The sequence below is a fragment of the Oreochromis niloticus genome, linkage group LG18 (genome assembly GCF_001858045.2).
Source record: "Oreochromis niloticus isolate F11D_XX linkage group LG18, O_niloticus_UMD_NMBU, whole genome shotgun sequence".
NCBI classification, from domain to species: Eukaryota; Metazoa; Chordata; class Actinopteri; order Cichliformes; family Cichlidae; genus Oreochromis; species Oreochromis niloticus.
Window position 1 is genome coordinate 26,475,430 of NC_031982.2, and position 21,087 is coordinate 26,496,516.

The 21,087-nt window shown below is 40.0% G+C and overlaps 1 long non-coding RNA gene across 1 annotated transcript; it reads left to right on the forward strand.

Moving 5' to 3' along the window:
• Positions 1-10,287: 10,287 nt before the first annotated feature.
• LOC106098398 (uncharacterized) lies at positions 10,288-12,320 on the forward strand. The gene is made up of 3 exons (XR_001224614.2): positions 10,288-10,352; positions 11,527-11,576; positions 12,000-12,320. It is a non-coding gene; the product is annotated as an uncharacterized LOC106098398 (long non-coding RNA).
• The last annotated feature ends 8,767 nt before the right edge of the window (positions 12,321-21,087 follow it).

Sequence of the window (21,087 nt, forward strand, 5' to 3'; positions counted from 1 at the left end):
CAGTAGCCTACTATTCCTTGAACACTTCTGTGATCACTTTGTTAAATCCCCTTATTTTTTTTAGTATACAAATCACACAAAAAGGGGAACAGTAGGATACATCACAGGTGAGTGCTGAGATGTGAGAATGTGGAATAGTAATAGTTAGAAATGAAGTGATCCATGAGCTTAATGGATCTGAATAGGATGAAAAATACATGTTTTGTAATACTTGCTTCACATTATGAGTGTAAAGTGTCTTTAAAGACCAGCTTAGTGACTTATTCTTATCTTTGGTTTTCTTCATCCTCCTCTTGTACACCACTTGGACCACTTGAGCTTGTACCACCCTGGAAACTATCTCTGGAAGACTCTCACTCTTCTAGGAAAAATCTTGCACCATGTGGACTTTCCGCTGCTTGTCAGGGAATTCTCATCTCATTTTGCACTTTCCTGACTTTTGTAAACATTTTTTTCTCTGAGCTGTGACAGATATGCTCTTATTTTAGTCAGTTTATTAATCCACATACTACTAAACAGCGTTTCTGGCCTCTGATATACATAATTAAAATGATTGTGTATAGGTCTTAGCTATATGCTCATGTGGAACCATCTGTTTAGACTGTAAGACTTAAAATGAAACTGCAATTGGGGTTTAAGTCTTACTGATACTATGTTAACCTCAGCTGCATCCTACTGAAACCCTAACATAAATTTATCAGCATGTCTGTAGATTTGTAACATATCTACCAAACACAGCTTTGCTAACATGATCATTTGTCTTTGGTCCGGTCATAAAGGGGGTGGGATCTAGTTGGATGTCTTTGTCTCTCTTTGATGTCATTTCTGACGCTGACACATGTCAAAGATACATTTGTATTGCTTAAAACACTGAAAATAACCCTTTCATTGCTCATCTTGTTAACAATTATAACGGAAAAGCCTCTTTAAACTATTTATTTCTCACTGAAACATTTTTAATAAAAACTAAAAACAAATAAACATTCAACTAATCCAAAAAAGGAAAGAAAAGCTGACAGGAACCAGGTCTGGTTTGACAAAACGTTACGCTGCTTCCTCATTGATCATTTGAGAGAATCATGACTCGTGGTGTAGTCCTGTTTGCGCTATTTTTGTTCTACATAATAGAAGTACAAGGTAAGAACTTGTTCTTTTTTCACAGCTACTGTGTTATTTTTAAAGACCTTTTAGCAATTAAAATCAAATAACAAAAAATGCTGTTTTCAGTAATGCCTTTATTTTAGTCATGATGCTAATAAAATTCAAAATGATCCAGTAGTTTCTACTGAGATGTTGATTTAGTAGTGTGAATATCTGCTCACATTTGATTTGATTTGATTTGATTGGTAATTTATTTCAAACATGTAAACAATATACAGGTACATTTAGAAAAGAAAATAAGAGAGAGAAAAAAAATACTATACAAAAAAATCAATACATTTCAATATAGCTGCCGTTCTGATTAATTTACATGTTGAAAGGGAATGGGAAGAAGTAAACACTTATTTAATCCCACCCCTTTGCCATAAATTATCAGTTAATATTTAGTTAGCTTTCTTACTGATATAATTTGTAATAAAATATAGTGAACAGATTTCTGATATACTATATACTATACTATATATTTGCTGTTGGGGCATGGGGGGAACAATAACATATCAATACTGCCTTACTAGGATAATCTACTCAGTATTAACATTGCTTTGAAATAATACAATGGTTCAAATGTAGTATGTACTATAAAATATGACGTAGAAACACAAATGAATCATAACTCTGTACGCTCTAGATACTGGAAATACTACAATATAAACTTTATGAAAAAGTGAAAAATAAAATAATCTTTTCTGTTTCATGTCAGTATCTGTATGTCTGGCTGTATGTTGTATATAATATATGTATATTATATTTATCTTTGTGTAAAATTAGTTTCTTCTGCTGCACAGCAAAAACCCAACGAGGAAACCAGAGTTGGAAATAACTTTTTTTTTCTGAGGATTTCGGTATTTCCTTTGTACTGTTTGAATAAATATTCAGAATTATTACACGTTTGAGTGGAACCAGCTGTACATTGGCCGGCATGACTATCATAAGATGTTCTTTTAATTTTTATGCCACCAATTCATAACCAGTCAGACAGGCATAGTATTAATATCTTCATTAACACACAGCAGGCTCATGAGCTGATGCTAAAAAATTTTTGGTCCTCTTCTACACTTTGCACAGGTCAGCCTGTAAGGTTTATTTGGTGGCTTTGTTTGTAATACTGCTGCTCCCCTCATGACAAATCTTGAGCTCCACCAGAGTCTTGGTGCTCAGTGCCCAGCAGTTTGTATGAGAAGGGTTTACCCTACATTTAAAAAACATAAAGATTCTATCTTGATCTGAATTACCTCACTGAGAGAGACAGAGAGAGCGCTCTCTCTTCAGTATCTTTATCAGGTCTGCTGGAGTTTTATTCAGTTATTTTTCCTGCTAATGCCAGAATGCTGGTTATTACTGACGTGTAGGGGCTGGAGCTTATTTCTCCTTAAATTATGGCTCAAAGTTAGTATCACCCTGTGACTTTAGCATCACAGTAATTTTCCTCACTGTCTCAATCTTCTCTTGATTTATCTTTTATATAAGCTAATCTGAAGCAAAAATGCATTTATGATGATGCAAACTGTATTATACTGAGCCTTAAAAACACTTTGATCAGTTAATAAATATCTTAATCTTATTTTAGAAATCTTACATCGATCTTGTTAATGCAAGACAACAACTTGACAAAAAGCAGCTTTTATTACAGCAGCATTAATTTAACATATTGTTTTTAAATTTTTATAGCATTTAGCACGTTATGGAAGGAATTTGAATATGGAGTTACAGTTAATGTTTGAATAATCTGTGCTACTTTGCGCCACCGTCCAATCATTTGTTTTCATGAATGCTCAGCTGGTCTGTCATTATCAATTATGGGACTGCATTTTCTCCTCTTATTTCATAAAGGATGATCACAGTGCATCCTTTGCTAAAGTAATAAATTAATAAAGGAAGCACTGAAGCTTCCTTTCCTTAGCAACTGAACAGATCAAACAATTCTTAATGTGTCCACTACACAGATACTCAGATAGGTCACTTCAGTCATTTAGGAACCTTCTTAAGCAAAATGGACTCTTTGAAGTGACCCAAGAAGTTTCTTATTTTAGCAATATTGCATAGATGAAATAAGGCAGTCCTAATTTTTTTTTTAATGAGTGCATTACTGGGTTACTGGAGACCACAGTAACCCCATTCATATAGGGTTAGGGATATGATCTGCTTTCACTGATTAACAATAAATGGGTATCATCTTCATAACAATAAAAATAAATCCAGGGTTTCATATATAAAATAAATATGAACCCAGTGCAGCAATACCTATTTCTATATTTTGATATCTGTAGTGCAGGTCTCTAGACTAACTTTTTGCCACAGTTGCACTGGTGCACCTAACTTTTTCTCTTAGGTGTACCAGCACAAAAGTTAGGTGCACCCAAATTTTTCAACTACATCGCTTAACACCGCAGTTTTACATGTTCACTTTAAAAAAAAAATTCTGTCTATACAGACAATATTGATTTGGGAATGATTAACTAAAAATCTTGTCAACACAAAGTTCTTTATTTGGAGCACAGTTCTACAGGACAGATAAGTTACCGTATTTTTCGGACTACAAGGCGCACCGGATTATAAGGCGCATTAAGCGAAACAAAACTTTACTCAGCACATTCTTCTTGCTTCCTCCACTTCCGTACAATTGATTCATTAATGTTAAATTCTCTCGCAGCTGCTCTATCTCCATGTTCTCCTGCGTGACTGATAGAGTTTGAAATCCGCTTCGTAACCATGTCTCTTAACAGCTGCCATTTTGGGGGCCTTATGCACACACAATACGGTAATATTATGTTGAAGCACGGCTCCGAGAGGCTTCTGACTGCGGTAGCCATATTGCTCTGACAATCCGTCAAGCGGTGCGGCTTCGTAGCTTACCAAAGTCGTACTAACACATTTTAATGGATCATTGAGCATCATGTACCATATAAAATCACTTTGTGATCAGTAAGCACAACCAGAATTGATACATAAGGCGCACTTTTGAGAAAATTAAATGATTTTAAGTGTGCCTTATTGTCAAAAAATACGGTACTAAAAACTCTTGTGCTTTAAGTGCTTCATTGAGCTGAAATTTAAACTTAAAATATCTCAAGATATATAAAACAAAAAGAAAGTCAAAATTAAAAGTGCCTCAAAGGCTTCGAACTGAACATCTTATCTTGGGCATGGGCATCTGAGAGCTTCCGCCCTTGGCTATCTATTAATTAATTTAGGCCACGATATGGACATGATGTGTGTCTGTTGTTGACCACACAGAGACTTTCAGAGTTGAGAAGACGCACTGGTGCGACCTAGGATTTTTTTGGCAGAACATTGGCACATTGGTGGAATGTGCAGCTGTTGCCGCATGCTTTCGGATTATTGGGGGAATTCCCTACGTCATTTCCCCTTTCTGCGTGTCTGTGCAGAGGTGCGCGTGACACACAAATCATTCGAACAGTGCAGCACGGATTCGGTGCTGCAGCGCTTCAGTGGTGCGTTCAGCTACTCTGAGCAGCACCTTCATGATTGGTTTAGGCCACAATATGGTCAAGTTGTCTACTGTTGGCCACACAGAGACTATGAGAGTTGCAGAGACTTTTTTTTTAATTGGAACGGCTGGTGTGACCTACGATTTTTTTATTCGCACCATTGAGAATTTAGGTCCCATTTGCGACAAAATTGGTTGCACTCCAGAGCCCTGCTCTGGTAAGATGTTGGGATCAGCTGTATCGGATGCTGCAGTGAGGTCTAACAGGACAAGCACAGAGGCCAAAGAATCATTCACTAGTGCCATTTTGTGTTATAATGAATCTCTGTAAATGCTCACATAGCTGTTTTACAACAACTTGTTATTTATGTATTTTTTTTAAAGGAAGATGACACTTATCCATAAGTAGCTAAGGCTTTGAGAAAGGGACTTTTATGAGTTTATTTGCAGCCATCTTAAACGCCTGTGATAAATAAAAAATAGAATATGATCAATTTAGCATATCCCCCCCAACCCCCCAAAAAACAACAACAAAAAACCAAAAACAAAACAAAGCAAAACAACCCCCCCAAACTAAAGCAATAATTAAGTGACAGCAAGCAAGCATAAGCAAGACTTATGTGAACAGGTTTGTAGGGATGAAGTCCGAGAAACAGTAATTACTGAGGTTATAGCTGAGGGAGATCATTGAGAAAGAAGGAGTCTAGAATATCAGAAGTTAATAAATCTGGGAAGGCTGTGATTAATTTTTTTTTATAATAAGTAGCATTTTATTTATAAAGATATTCACGAATTTATTTCAAAAGTAACACAAGGCTTAACAGAGCTCTCAGTCTTTGTCAGCAAGGTACAGTGTTGAAAAGAAATGTGTGACTATTTCTTATTTTTCCACCTGAATATTAAGGATTACTTTATTATTTTTTTTAGACAACAGTCTTTCACATTGCTGGAAAGCCGCTTCCTTTTTAGGTTATTCCTTCTAAATTGTATGAAGGAGAATCCTTGATGCAGACTATCCTGTGTCATACTAAATGAGGAAAAAAACTTAAGATGAACTTTTGTGAGATCTTGCTAAACTAACTCGGGATCTGATCTCGCAAAATAGACTGCATACTTCGCAGGTCGTATTTGAAGGCCGGGGGTGTCCAAATTCATGGGCTGCATCCTCCTGAGGACGCATTTGTAGGCTGATTATGTCACAGCGACGCAATGAAGGCTGTCCAAATTCGTAGACTCCTCCGAATGCAGCCGACAAATGCACCCTCCTTTTCCCCAAATTTTGAAGGATGGGTCGAGTGTGTCCTTTGTGGCCCACCATATCCCAGAATTCATAGCGCGGCTCAGCCAATTCAGTTTTCAACAATGGCGGCCGTTACTAAGTTTCTAATAATACTCTTATTACTCTTTCTGGGTATCAAAATAAACTTCTAACATATTTTCAGGCGAGAATGTAGCTGTGTAAACTTCAAATATCTGCTTGGTTTATCAAGACATCACATATTTGCAAAAGTGCTCCGATGTTTTCGGAGACGTCTGTTATCCACCAGCTCGATAGCTAGCCGGGAGCTCGAGGGTCACTAGAGCTGCCGAGAACGGCAAACTCCCGGCACATCATTTTCAGATCACTGCTGTCTTTCTTTTTTCTTGTCTTTCTTTTGCTGCTCAGGTTAAAAGTGATATATAAGTCACTTAAATAACCTAAAAATGTTATTGTTTGGCTTTTTTCAGTGTTTTATTTGTTCATGAGTAAATTGGTTTGGCTGAGATTAAAGTTATTGGATTAGATTAGATAAAATACAACTTTATTAATCTCTCTGGTGGGTTCCTCCTTGGTTTTCACACAGCTGAATAAAGGTCAAACAGAAAACTGATTAACTCTCTGGGGCCCAGGGTATAATTGGCCGTTTTTGACTACTTTTTAACCTTTATATTTCACCTTTAAAAAACTGTTTGTCTTGCCTTGTTTGGTATCATTATTTTCAGCACAACCTCAAATATCTGAAATTGGAGTTAGTTTTTCATTTTGACATACTATATTTGCACAATTGATCTAAATTCAGACAAAACATTTAAAATCCGAGTAGAAAAAAGTTATATTTTTTACTGTAAAAACCACAAACATGTTTAACAAATAATTTTCATAACTTGAAATGCAAATAGAAATGATACTTTTCTAAAAATTATGCACAAGTTTTGCAAACAACAAAGTTATATGGTACTATTTACCTAAAAATGCAGCCAAGGCCTCAGGCGTTTCTTATATAACAATTTACAACTATTTACAGAACAATCAGGTGTTCTGCAGCAAATAAGAAGGCACACAAATTATTTGTGCCATTACAAAACAATAGTTTGTGTCCACTATAAGACAGAGGAGAACACCACAGGCCTAAATCCTGCAGGTCTGACAACAGGACGTGTATCAGTCCAGTTTTCCATGTGGGAACAGGTTTACACTGGAATCTGCCTTTGATGGCTTTTTTGGAGCAAATGTGACATTCACAATTAGAACTGACACACAAAACAAAACAATGACTACACAACACACTAACTATAGCCTCCTAACACGCTAAACGTCACTAATGTCTCACACGTGAAAACTCGCTCTCTCTTGTTCTTTCGCTCGCCCTCTTTCGCTCGCCCACTTTCTCTCGTCGTCACTCCTAAAACTTCCCCCTCTTCCTAAACAACCAAATGCCACATGTTGCCATATCATTTTTGATTGGTTGACATGGTGGATTTTAACACCAATAGGAAAGGGGTGTTTTTTCTTTTTCTTTTTTCACTCGCAAGCCGAGAGTATTTGCTAGCGCTGTCCTTAGAAAACGCAGTTTTTACCGTTTCTTCCCGCTGTAAACACCACTGTTTTGTTCAGAAAAAAAAACATCGCGTGTATTTTTTATCATAACTCTGGTTTTACGTGGCTCATGGACACAATTCAAAAACTGGTATATAAAGTCCACGCTTTCGACCCAAGTTGAAATGGAGACTGAGTCGCTGCATCTTGTAGCTGTAGCATCTTAATTTGGTCATGTCACTTTGACACGCGCGTCCGTCGACCCCAGAGGGTTAAACAGAAGTGTGAGATGGTCAAGAATTTACACCAGTGTCCTGTTATATTTTACATAGCAAGGAGTAGACGGCTGAGATTAATAAACTTCACCGACACAGCGGTGACGCAAATCTGAAGGCTAGACTGTCCAATTTCACAGCCGCTCACCTCTGGCCTACCCGACCTTCTGAGGACCTGGGCCACGTAGACCGCGAAGGCCAGGTCCTCAGGATGATGCAGCCCATGAATTTGGACATGACGACGTATCCTTCGTAACCCAACCTATCCCAAAATGAGACCAAAACATTTGTGAGATCTCGCAAAACTTCAGCTTTATTTTTTTTCTCCCATGTCCCTTGCGGGGCTCCATATTTGGTTGATGTAGAGTGAAATTCTGTTTTTCAGATGTGTTTGAGGATTTTGGCAGTTAGTAAGACTTGATTATTAAAATCATTCACCACCATGAACTTTGACCAAATATTCACTAACTAATACATAACAGTTTTCCTCTTTGGTGTATCTGAAATCATTTTGAATAATTTTTATTTATGAATTTTGAGGGTATTTTGTTTTCTGGTTCATTTTCTGTGGCTTGTGAGAAGACTGTAGGGATGGGGTCTTGGTGGGCATTTAATGAGACGTAAGCAGCTGAAAGATATGTAAGACTGCCTCTCTGCTTCCTGGTCTCAACCCTGCATAGATATGTTTCGGGTGGATGATATATTCATTCATATGTCTAGCTATTAAAGGTGCACCACCAGCATGGGATGGAAGCTGTAACTCCAACCAACCAGGTTTATTTGTCGTGTGAAGCCTACACCATTTTCTGTACATCGTAGGCAGCAAGCAGTTAGATGTGACTAAACAATAATGAAAATAAACAAACAAATAAATAATAAAAAGCTGCATTTGATTTAGGAGGATTGCTGTTGTATTCTCACTATTTCCCTTGTTATGTATTGTCTCTGTCTCCTTTTGCTCTTTGTTGTGTCCTTCCTTGTAGTCTGTTTTCCCTGAAGACTCATAGATTTACCCAAAAGTTTGATTCTGTTCATCTGGATATACGTTTTTAGTAAGAGAAACATTTTGTCACTCATCCAAGTGACTTCTTCAGTCTTGGATCAGTGATGAAATGTTTCTCCCAGTGAAAACGCTGCACCCAGATGAACAGAATCAACTTTTTGGGATGTCCTTACCTGGATGATTGAGCATGCATCAACACACTTATAGATTGTTTTCCTTGTTTTTCAGCCTGCATTATTCAGTTCTATGTTCAGCAATAAAACTGCCTTTTAGTTTACCTCCCTTGTTTCCAACTCCTGCATTTGGATCTGACTCTGCCTGCCACACAGTCAACACTGACATGTTTTTTGTTTTTTGGACAGGAGAATTAAATACTATTCCAATTTAATTTTTTGTGATCTTAAGTTGACATAACCTTCTGTCATTATAGTAAATTTTTTATGTATAGCTATGCACACAATTCTGACATCAGTGTTGTTATTACTGTTGTTAATTTTTTTTAATTGTTTTCTTTTAGGTCTTCCACATGTGTTTGTGCTGCATGGAAAGGACTTACACTTGGATATAGAGAAACCTGTTAAACTTGACGAACAGACAGATTTGTTCTGGAAAGTTAATTCCAGGAACAATATAGCTAAATGTGGTTTTAATAATGATCCAGTAGTGTATAACAAATATGCAGGAAGGGTTGAGTTGTTTGGACCAAATTTCTCTTTGAAATTAAAGAATGTACAACACAGTGACAGTGGAGATTATAAAGCAGTTGTGGTTGGGGGACGAGACCAGACTGTGGCTGAATACAAGGTCATAGTTCAAGGTAGGTTTCTCTTTTCATTATTATTTTGAAATGTTGATATGTTATAGACCTGTTTTAAATACTTTAACACCTGTTTTTCCCCAGATCCAGTGACTCCTGCTGAGCTGACAGTGGAGTCTGTGTCCAAGAACTCAGACTCCTGTAACCTGACTGTGACCTGCAGCACAGTGGACCTAAAAATCAGCAGTAGTTTTAGATGTGATGGTAAAAACTGCTCTCATGCAGGAGCAAAGGATTTGAAGGCCACAAAAAATATTTCCTCTCTGATTGTTTACCTGCAGCAAGACACCGTTTTCTGTAATCACAGCAACCAAGTGAGCTGGAATGAGACTAAGAAGGTGCTCAAATCTTACTGTGAAACAGAGACAGGTGAGAATAAAGGTCATAATGAATGAAAAACTGATATAACCAGATTTTAAAGGACTTGTTGTGTGGTGTTTGCATGTTCTCCCCATGTCGAACTACTTGTCCAAAGACATAGTTTTTGGGATTAACTAAACTGATGATTGAATGTAGGTGTGAACTGAGCAGTGACTGTGAATGGTTGTCAACAAAATCTGTATTGCCTTCTTAAAGAACTTGTTTAAGCAAACTGCCACAACCAGGGGTGTGAAATGTAATATTGTAGGGATCAGTAAAAGATTTGCTGCTATAATATTTTTTTTGCAAATAAATCCTGAAGAAGAAGGAGAAGATGGATGGCAAATAAATCCTAGTACTGAACTTGGTCAGAATTTTTGTGATATAATAATTTAATTTCATTACAGTGTCCAGTGGAGCCACCATAATTGCAGTACCTACTTCTGTTCTCTTGTTGACTCTCTTCATTACCCCTTGTGTCATCATGAAATGTAAGTTCCAATGTTTTTTATTGAATTGGTAATATGTAAAGCGCACAAAAATTATATTTTGCCTTTAAGCATACACTTTATACAAATACACATTCCTCATATGATTAGTTAATGCCACAAGAAGCACAGATGAAGATATATTTTAGTACAGCAGTAAGGATCTACTTTTGAGTATGCTCTCTGTGTGTTTATAACTGTGTTCATTCATTGTGGAATGAGAGATTTAAGATGTAAATTAAAAATGAATAACAATATCAAGTATATATATCAAGTATATATAAATAATAACAAAGCCATTAAAATTATAAAACAAAGATGGGAAGTGGTCAGAAGGAAATTCTTGAATTAATTTTGTTGTTTTCCCTTCCCCCCTTTTTAAAAAACACAAAACAAAAAGTTAAAGACCACAAGGAAGAATGACAGAGGAGAAAAGGTCCCTAGCTGTGCCAGTGTACATATAGACTTGGAAAACATTGGAACAGTAAACATTGTTTTATTATCTTTAAGAGGTCGTGTAATGATGGTTACAACAATTCAAAGGCAATCTTGACTTCCACAACCCATTAGAGAAAATTGAAATTTGCATTATCTATGTAAAGATGTATGTTGTCTGTAAATATATGATAAATATACCTCAAACTACTCAAATATTATATAAGATGATAAATGTCAGTGTTAAATTGATATGTAGTGTATATTCTGTAAATATGTGGGGGTTACAGTGTAGTCATTACAATAGTATGGCTGCTGTTCTTGTTTTTGTGTGTGTATGTGTGTCTATGACAGCAACCATAGGCATGTTTTTTCACACTTAATGAAAGCTATAAAAATATAAATCACTTTGACTGCAAAGAGGGATGAGTTTTTTTCTGTCGCGTTTTTTTTTTTTTTTTTTTGGTAAGCAGACTGAACTGTTTACAGTCTACTGACAGAACAGGGTTGTATCAAAGTTCTGTGTATCTAGCATGAGTTAACATAGAAAATCTGGAATAAATGTTATTGAATTAGTCCACTATATCACTTCTGTTTGGCTACAGTGAGATCGTTTTTTATGTACTAAAAAAATCACCATGTAGAAAATGTAAATATAACACTTTAATAAGGAAATAAAATTTGTCGTGTAAAATATAAATTTCAAGCAAGTCAATCTATATTTTCTATGACTGACTTACAGGTAAAAGTAGAAGAGGGAACCAGGAAAATACTATATATGCGGTTCCTGAGGTAAGCGGAAACTTTTTTTGAAAAAACAAAACAAAACAAAACAAAACAAAACAAAACAAACAAAAAAAAAAAACAGAAGAAGAACCTCTCCCACTTTGCTAGTCAAACTGTACGAACAAATGGTTTAATTGTACAAAATCTTTAGTTTGTTAAACAGTGTTTGCTCATGTGTAGTTGTAGACTTCAGTGTAGTTTAAAATTCAACTTTCTAAAATCAACCGTATCTCCTTTCTACACCAACTATTGCATCCAGTTTGCTGATGCAGATCCAACATTATGCTTCTTCCTCCCACATTTAGACATCAATGTTTGAGATAGTTTCTTGCATTCAGACTTCCTGGCTTATTATTGTATAACATATGTAAGATAAAGTAATCATGACTGTGACATTTTCCTAACAAAGCACTTTTGGTTTATTTCCAGGACATCATTTCAGGCCAGACTCAAAATCAGACTCCCTCAGGACATGAATCATGTAATTCTCCAACATCTACTTATGCTTTGGTGGAGTTTCATACTGGACAAAAATCCACTAAGACTGAAAACATCCCTCAGCCAGAGACGGTGTATGCTCAGGTTGACAGAGCGGTAAAGCCCAATTCTACAGTCCAACAACAAACACCCAGAGCTGAAGAAAATCAATAACTGTATTTATAATGATCAACAGAGTTCACTGATGTACCATATGTGCAAAACGTGGATGTTCATTTTACTGTGACCAAGAGAGAAACATGTGAATCAGAAGATTATGGGTCTGTTCACTCACATGTAGCTCACTTTAGACACAAGAGACTGGTTGCTGAGTGATATTGTGGTCTAGCTTAGAGGAAGCTGGATATTTCTCTTAATTTGAATTAACAGAGCTAGTTCACCCAATTTTTATTCTTTCAAAGTTTTTTTTTTGAGAAAATGAAATAGGCACAGAGTTTACAGACATACCAACAAAGTGGGTAGAGTCAGCTAAGAACCAGTGAGTTAGTGTATGTAGCTCCAGACTATTGTGAAATATCTGCAATATTTAGTAAGTACTGTTATTACATTAATAACATTACATTACATGTACATATGTTTTCTTTTTATTTCTATCATAGATAATGGTTGTTGCATGAGTAATTGTGTCCGCACAAGCATTTTTACAGCATGTTGTACTCTGCATGATGACTGTGCATGTGACAAATAAAGGTTGTTTGTTGCTTGTTTGTTTTGTTTTAATTGTACTCTAACTACTTTGGTTTTATTATACACAAATCCAATGCAGTTCTTTTTAACTTTAAAAAATATTCTAAGATGATACAGTCTTGAAAATGTGAAACTATTTATAGGTAGATATAATGGCAGAGGTATCAAAGAGGAGGAGAATACATGAACTAACAATATATATTTAAGTCTTAAATGAGATGCCAATTTATTTGGACTCATTTAAACTTGAAACCATTCATAGGCAGATAAGGTAACATCCCTTTTATCACACTGTGCAACACAGCTAATCATACAGATAAATAGACTTTGGTAATAAATTACCAATGGTCATTTTTTCAAACTTCACAAATGTCACGTGGTTGTAAAAACAGTAGCCATAAGTGTGTAGTCTGTATGGGCTTGTGTGCAATTGTGGCAGCGATGGAGAAAACAGAAAAGCAATTTTTTCTGTATTTTTTTCATGTCTAGTCAGATTGACTGCAGTAACATGTTTTCTTTGTAGAGATCGAAACGATAAAGAGATTAGCACCAAGTCAGTTTGAGAGACTTTTGCATATGTACATGGATTCCTCTTACATGCAGTAAGGAAGAACATCAAGACGCTTTTAACTACAGTATATAGTATATAGTGTCCATCCCCTTTGTCCATACATATTGGCAGCTGTATGATAACCCATATCTCCTAAAGGTCACTGATCACATGCTTCCCACTTAACTTTGGATGTCTGTAAATACATCCAAAAGTATATGTCGTATGAACCACATGAAACCAGATGCATCTAACACTAATTATAAGTGCATAGGTGTGTGTGTGTGTGTGTGTATACTTCTCAATTTCATTTGTTTTTTCACAGATATGAGAAAAGCCTCTGTGTTCTTTTTGATCAGCTGTGGTTTTCTCTTTGAATTCTCCCATGGATGCCATTAATTCCCCAGTCTCTTTGTTTTCAAATCATGAACTCTGACTTTCACTGAGTGTCAAGCTCTTTAAGTTTGTGCAGCTTCCCCGCTTGAAAGGGATTGATGCATCTACCACAGGTGTTTAACTGGATTTCACTCAATGACCAGGCAGATCTTTTGTTTTCCGTTTTCTTTAATCTTCTTTTCGGCCATAGTCAGCCATAGGTGAAAAACCTTTAAATACAAACCAAAAAAACAAAATACAAATTATGTTTGTTATCACACATCTGAGAATATTGTGAACAATACCAAACACATCTTTTTTTAAAACACATCAATGCAGTGCATAAGCTTCGTAGCACAATATTTACTTGAGTATTTTTAAATGCTCAAATTACATAGTTCACTCTAACAATTGTACATACAACTTAAAAGATACTGCTTTCTATAAAGTGCTTGTCACGGGGTGCCGAGGCAGGCCGTGTGAAAATATAACAAAAGCAAAACAAAACAGGCGCACTAGAAAGCAACAAACAAAACACGAGTCCAAAACCAAAAGAAGACAAAAAGGAAACACACCAGAGCTCAAGAAAACAAAGTCCAAAGCAGAACAGTTCAGGGGGCCGACAGCACAGGAGCCCAAACAGTTCAGGGGGCCGGCCGTGTGGAAGGCAACGGTGGCGACGACGTAGAAACAGTTCAGGGGGCCGACCGTGCGGACGGCAACGGCAGCGACCCAGGCGAAGGGAGTCTGGGGGCCGCCCACGACGGCGATGGTGCCTGGCCAGTGGTCTGGAAAGTGGCCGGTTAGCTGCAGACCCAGATGAGGCAGGACCAGGCGACGCTGAAGGCGGAGACACGGAGGCTGGACCAGGCGGCGCTGAAGGCGAAGACACGGAGGCTGGACCAGGCGACGCAGAAGCAGAAGCTGCAGCTGGCATGGATAATGAGGCCGAGGCTGGACCAGATGAGGATGAAGACTCAGAGGCTGGGCCAGACGAGGATGAAACAGAAGCAGCAGCAGACGAGGATGATGAGGCTGCAGCTGGCGTGGATGATGAGGCAGCTAACTGAGCTGAGAGTGGCTGCTGCTGAGCAGAGGATAAGCTGTTCACACTTCTATCTGCAGCACAAATGACAGCCCCTGAATGAACAGTCCCACAGCTCGACACAGAGAAAGAGTCCTCACTCACCACAGCCGGTGATTTAAAAGTCCGAACGTCCGGCTGTGGGGTGGCGCACTGGCAGCGCGATCGTCGTTTTTTCCCCGCAGATGGCTCCGACGGGCCGGGTAAAACCACATCCGGCAAGTGAGGCTGACGCGGCTGCTCCGGGTGGCTGTAGTCTGTTGCTGCTGGACCAAGTCTGATATTTCCCGAGCTCGCGCCGCCTCCCGGGCTTCATACAAGTTGGCCAATAAGTCCAAACATCCTCTGACCTGGCGGAGATAGGGATTTCCTTTGAGGATCACCTCAATAGCATTTATCCCCACGATCCTTGCTCTCATATTAGAGGTGTGGGTTATCCACTCGACCAGGCGTTGGACTCGCATCAGATCGCTCTCCCCGGGTAAGTCTGCTGGATCCATGTTGTGGCTGGTTCGTACTGTCACGGGGTGCCGAGGCAGGCTGTGTGAAAATATAAATGGACCCAAGATGCAGACTGCATAGTAGGGAGCGAGCTTTATTTAACCGAAGGTGAAATACAACACAAAAGAAAGGGTGGCGAGAAACAGAACTGTAAAAACACTAAACACAAAACCAGAACACGAATGAAGGTACCTTGCATGGAGAATGACCAGGAAGACGGAGGAATAAACACAGAATGACGGAGGGGACTAACGCAGACGAACCAGCAACAAGGACGAGGTAACACACACTATAAATACACACGCCACGAATCAGGGATGGGAAACAGGAGGGGAACACACCTGGAAGACATCACAGCTGACGAGGCAGGGGAAACATAAACAGAACACACTGACATAAGACACAGACCTTCACAATAAAACAGGAACTTACACAAGCAAGGACACAGACTAAGAAACGCGGACTAAACACAGGAATACATGGGCAGAACCGAATAAACACTAAACAGAGGAAGAACAGAACCAAAATCACAATAGAAATACACAAAACGCTGGGTCAAAAGGACCCAGGATCATGACAGTGCTAAATTAAATGATCAATCTGCATTAGAACTTAAGCAATAACAATAGTATTTATAACCAGCTTCTCTTAACCATCTTCCATATGCAGACCAACAATAAACAATGGTGCCGCTCGTAAACAGGCGACCAACTCACGGCACAATGCTTTTTCCTCAGGGCTCTCCACCTCCTACTCGGTTTGACTTGACACCTCCCACTCGATCTTCCCTTGGAACACGGGAGATCGCCAAGTTCACAAGCAAACCGCAGTTTAACTCATCCAATTGAAGCATGATGCTGACGGCTTGGTTCCATTTTGCTCCTCCACAGGTAATAGAACAACTAGACGTCTGATGTCCCTATGAAGGATGGTAGCTTGAGTCACTGGAGTCGCTCCCTTTGAACCAGAGCTTAAGTCCTCCGCTCTCAAGGACTTAGCCACAGAACCGCTGTAACTTGAGCATACCCGGACATTGACGTCCCTCACAATACTCTTTTTGTCTGGATTAGTGCTGACAACTATGCCCATCTTGAAGTGTCCTCTCAGCGCATTCTGATCACTTAACCAAATGACATCTCCAACAGCGACATTTCTGCGTGCAGTGTGCCACTTGCTCCTTACAAACAAATTAGGGCCAGCAAGTTGGCTCCAGGACCTCCAAAACTTGCTCACTTCTGCCTGAATCGCCTGCAGTCTCTTATAGGGGTAAACGGAAAAGTCAAACATCTTGAAGTCCCCATTTTGGGATGCTCGACCAAGCAAAAGACTGTTGGGTGTGATGTAATGAATACAACCTTCCCGACTTTGTACTCTGGCATCAATCGGGCGCTCATTTGCAAGGTTAGCTGCCACATGAAGAGCTGTCTGGAACTCACTGTAACTTAGTCCAGACTCCCTTCCAAGACTCTGGAGCGCTCTCTTCACAATGCGCACAGCAGCCTCAGCAACTCCATTCCTATGTGGGGAATCAGCTGGATTAACTTTCCACATCCACTCTGTTCCATTCTTTGCCGCAGTCTCCTCCAACTTGTTCTGACTTTCCAAAAATCCGTAAAGTTCCTTCAAGACAGACTTTGCTCCTATGGTGCCTGGGTCTGACCAGATCTTTCTTGGATGTCCTCTAATTGCTGTAAATCTCTGATAAGCCATCAAGAAGCCTTCAGTCGACAAGGAGTTTACTAACTCCGTGTGAATCGCCCTGCTGGCCATACAACAGAATACAACCCCCCAAACCTTTATCATGACTCTTTTCTTGACGTCATCCTTCACTTGGTAGGGTCCAAAGAGATCCACTGTTGTGAACTCAAAAGGTAAAGCAGGTTGAGTTCTTTCCGGAGGTAAGTCACCCATTATTTGCCGGCAACTCTGTGCTTTTGCTTTCTGGCAAACCACACAACCATCAACAACCTTTTGAGCAATCCTTCTCCCTCTTATGACCCACGCTTTCTTCCTCATTCTGAACAGGGTCCCAGCAACTCCCTCATGACTCTCATTGTGGGCCTCCCGGGCTAACAGTGTAGACACCCAAGCATCATAAGCCAAGATGGGAACACTAATCTTGTCTTTCTTAAAAGCTTGCACTCGGCCACCACAAACAAAGAGCCCAGAGCCTGGGTCTTTGTATACTACCAGTCTATCTGTAGTAGTGCTTGGGAAGACTGCGCTGTTTTGTGCTGCAAGGAAGATGTCTCTTAGGGCATCTTCACGTTCCTTCACTGAAATTACTCCTGCCAACGGGACTGCCTCCCACTTTGGGTCATTAGCAGCTGGATTTCCCCCAAGAAACTTTCTAGCTGCTCTCCAAGTCCAAGCAACTGATCTAACCAATCGAGTTAGGTCACTGAACCGCTTGACATCTACAAGGTTCTTGATGATTGACCCTGGAGGTGGTCTTCGCTGCTCTCCCTGGGCCTCAGCCCGACTTTGCTTTTCTTCTTGCCCTCTTATCTCGGCCCTTGTCAAGGCAGTGACAAATGCCTTTCTTTGCAGCTTATTGACGTTTTCTTTGGCAGTGGCGGCTAACTCTTTAGCTGACCTAACTGGCCACTCACTGACAGGCAAACTCAAGAACTTTGGACCATTTTGCCATTCTGAGTCTTCATCTAGATCTCTGGGACTAGCTCCTCTTGTGACTACATCCGCAATGTTCTGAGGGCCAGGGATCCACCACCAATCTTGAATCCTTGTGCTGCTCTGTATTTCTCCAATCCTATTTGCGAAAAAGGTCTGATAACCATAGCTCTCCCGCTGTATTGCCCCGATGACGGTTTGGCTGTCGACAAAGTGATATCACCTCTCAACCTGAATCCGGCTTTGCGCCTCAAAGTATTTCTTTAGGCGTGAGGCAAACACTGCCCCACACAGCTCTGCTTTGACATCCCCTTTGTGGTCCAATGGAGTTAACTTAGCTTTGGACTCCACCAACCTGATGATTGTGCCCAGATCTGAATTCCACCTTAAGTACAACACTGCCCCATAGGCTTGCTCACTTCCATTGGAGAAAGTAATTGCACAGGGTTCTTCGGTGAAGCATGGGGGAGTTAGCGTCCTTGCAAATGTGACTTTGCTGAGCTGGGCATACTCCTCAAAAAGCCTAATGGCGTCCTCCCTCAGGGCATCTGAGAGCGCCATGTCCCAAGTGTCCTTGACCAAGCAGCTTTCTACTTTTGTCTCTTGGAATGCTCTGCGAACTAAGATTGCTCCTTTTTGCTTTGCAGGGGTGACCAAACCGACTGGATCATACAACCCATTCCAGTTACTGATCATCCCCTTGGACAACTTGACTGCAGCTCCACGCTCCACCATGTCATGCACTTGAGCGGCATAAGCGGCTTTCCATTCAGGCTCCTTGGCCAATTGCTTCTCTGTCCGGAGGAATGTGCTCTCAACTCCTCTTTTGTTGTCTGGTAAGGATGCTGGATCTTCAACCCAGGGGTACTTGGCATGCCAGTGTGGTTCTTCGCTGTGGCCATCACCTGTGACATAGGTGAGCCCTTCTCTTATTATTTCAAGCTCTCTCTCCTTGGCCAGTGTCATTTCTTTCCCACCTGGCTGGCAATTTCCGCAACGGCAACCCCCACACTTTGGCTCACATGCAGCACCAATACTATCCCACTTCCACCACTCTAAGAATTCTCAACTGGCGGTTGAGTTGCTTGACCTCTGAAGCTTAGCAGGAACATGCTTCCTTGTTGAAGACTGGTCTGAGGCCTCGCCAATGAGCTCCTCATACTTGACAGCTGCTGCTCTCATTGACCTGGCAAAGTGTGTCTTGGACATGTGGGCAGAGACAGTAAGCTCCTCGAAGAGCTCAGGGTGAGTTCCCCCAACCGTCTTTCCAAGTGGCCCATCCCATAACACAAGGTCACCAATGACTCTGCTCCTCTGAGGCGCTAGCCGACCTTCTTTATGACTTATAAGCAGATGAATGTCTTACATTCATCTGGGTTTTTTATAGCGCCCGTGTCACCGAGGTCAACCAGGTCTTGAAGCGCCTTCTCCACAGCTTGAATTAATTCCACTATTTTTCTTGGCTGGTGGCTCTTAACAGCTGGCATTCTCTGTAACTCCTCCACTATTTCAATAGCAATTGATGTTTGATTGCCGAACCGATTCTCCAAAACGCGAAAGATGTCATCTGCAGTGTTGTAAGTGGTGAGTCGAAGTTCTCTCGTTATTTTCTCATCTACACTATCAAGTAGCTGAAACTTTTTGATCTCTTTCGAACCAGATGGCTCCGCCTGCCCCTGAAGAGCCTCCCATTCCTTCTTTCATCTGTGGAAGTCTCGTTTATTTCCAAGAAACTTGGGAAGGGCTGTTGGCTTCAGCTTGATGATTGGCATGGGGCAGCTGGAGGTAGCTGGCAATGACGTCAGGTGATCAGCATCCTCCTTTATTCTCATCTCCAGAAAGTCAGCTTTTCTGGAAACCAGCCTGGGGATGCAGAGTTCCAGCTTCTGGAGATTGCTTTGAAGATCCCTTCGAACACTCGATGGGATCCAATGCTTCCACTTGCTATACCTCTCCTTTGCCACTCCCACCAGTTCCTTCAGGTGGCCAAGTACGAAATCATACACTTCATAATTACTGTCAGGCTTAATGGCAGCGACATGTTCACACTCAGCCTCTGCTGCCTGTAGTGCTGTGGACAATTCTGCACTTCCAAAGTTGGCCCAGAGAGTCTCTCTGACTAGAGTTTTTATTGCCTTCAGTTTTAACTCACATTCATTTGCAGTCTTTGCTAAGTCGACTTTCTGCTGTTCTGTCAGCACAACTGCTTCACTTGTGTCAAGCTTTGCCTCTAGTTCTGCAATGAAACCGGCCTCTAGATCATCACTGGCCTCCATGAGTTTCTCTGCTTCCATTGTCAGTCTATTGAAACTGTCTTTGAGTTCTCCTTCAGTCATATCCTCATGCGTCCTCGTAATGCCATTAACCAGACGAGAGAATGATCTCTTTGCTGTTGTCCTCACTCCTTTGAGTTGTTCAACTGACTTCCCAGCAGCTTGGTCTGCCATTTTTGTATGCTCAGGCTTGAACTGGGGTTTAATTACTAATAGGAATGGCACATGCAAGTTGAGGGATTCTCCGAATTTTCTCTTTGCACTAATTATTCCCTTTTCCCAGGACTCCAGGTCAATACTCCCAGATTTTGATTTCCTGGTTTTTCACTGTCAAGCTCTTTAAGTTTGTGCAGCTTCCCCGCTTGAAAGGGATTGATGCATCTACCACAGGTGTTTAACTGGATTTCACTCAATAACTAGGCAGATCTTTTGTTTTCCTTTTTCTTTAATCTTCTTTTCGGCCATAGTCAGCCATAGGTGAAAAACCTTTAAATACAAACCAAAAAAACAAAATACAAATTATGTTTGTTATCACACATCTGAGAATATTGTGAACAATACCAAACACATTTTTTTAAAACACATCAATTCAGTGCATAAGCTTCGTAGCACAATATTTACTTGAGTATTTTTAAATGCTCAAATTACATAGTTCACTCTAACAATTGTACATACAACTTAAAACATACTGCTTTCTATAAAGTGCTAAATTAAATGATCAATCTGCATTAGAACTTAAGCAGTAACAATAGTATTTATAACCAGCTTCTCTTAACCATATGCAAGCATTAACAGTCTTCCATATGCAGACCAACAATAAACAATGGTGCCGCTCGTAAACAGGCGACCAACTCACGGCACAATGCTAATGCTACGTAGGCTAGCGGCAGCCGCGATTCTTTAGCAACTCGCTTCAAC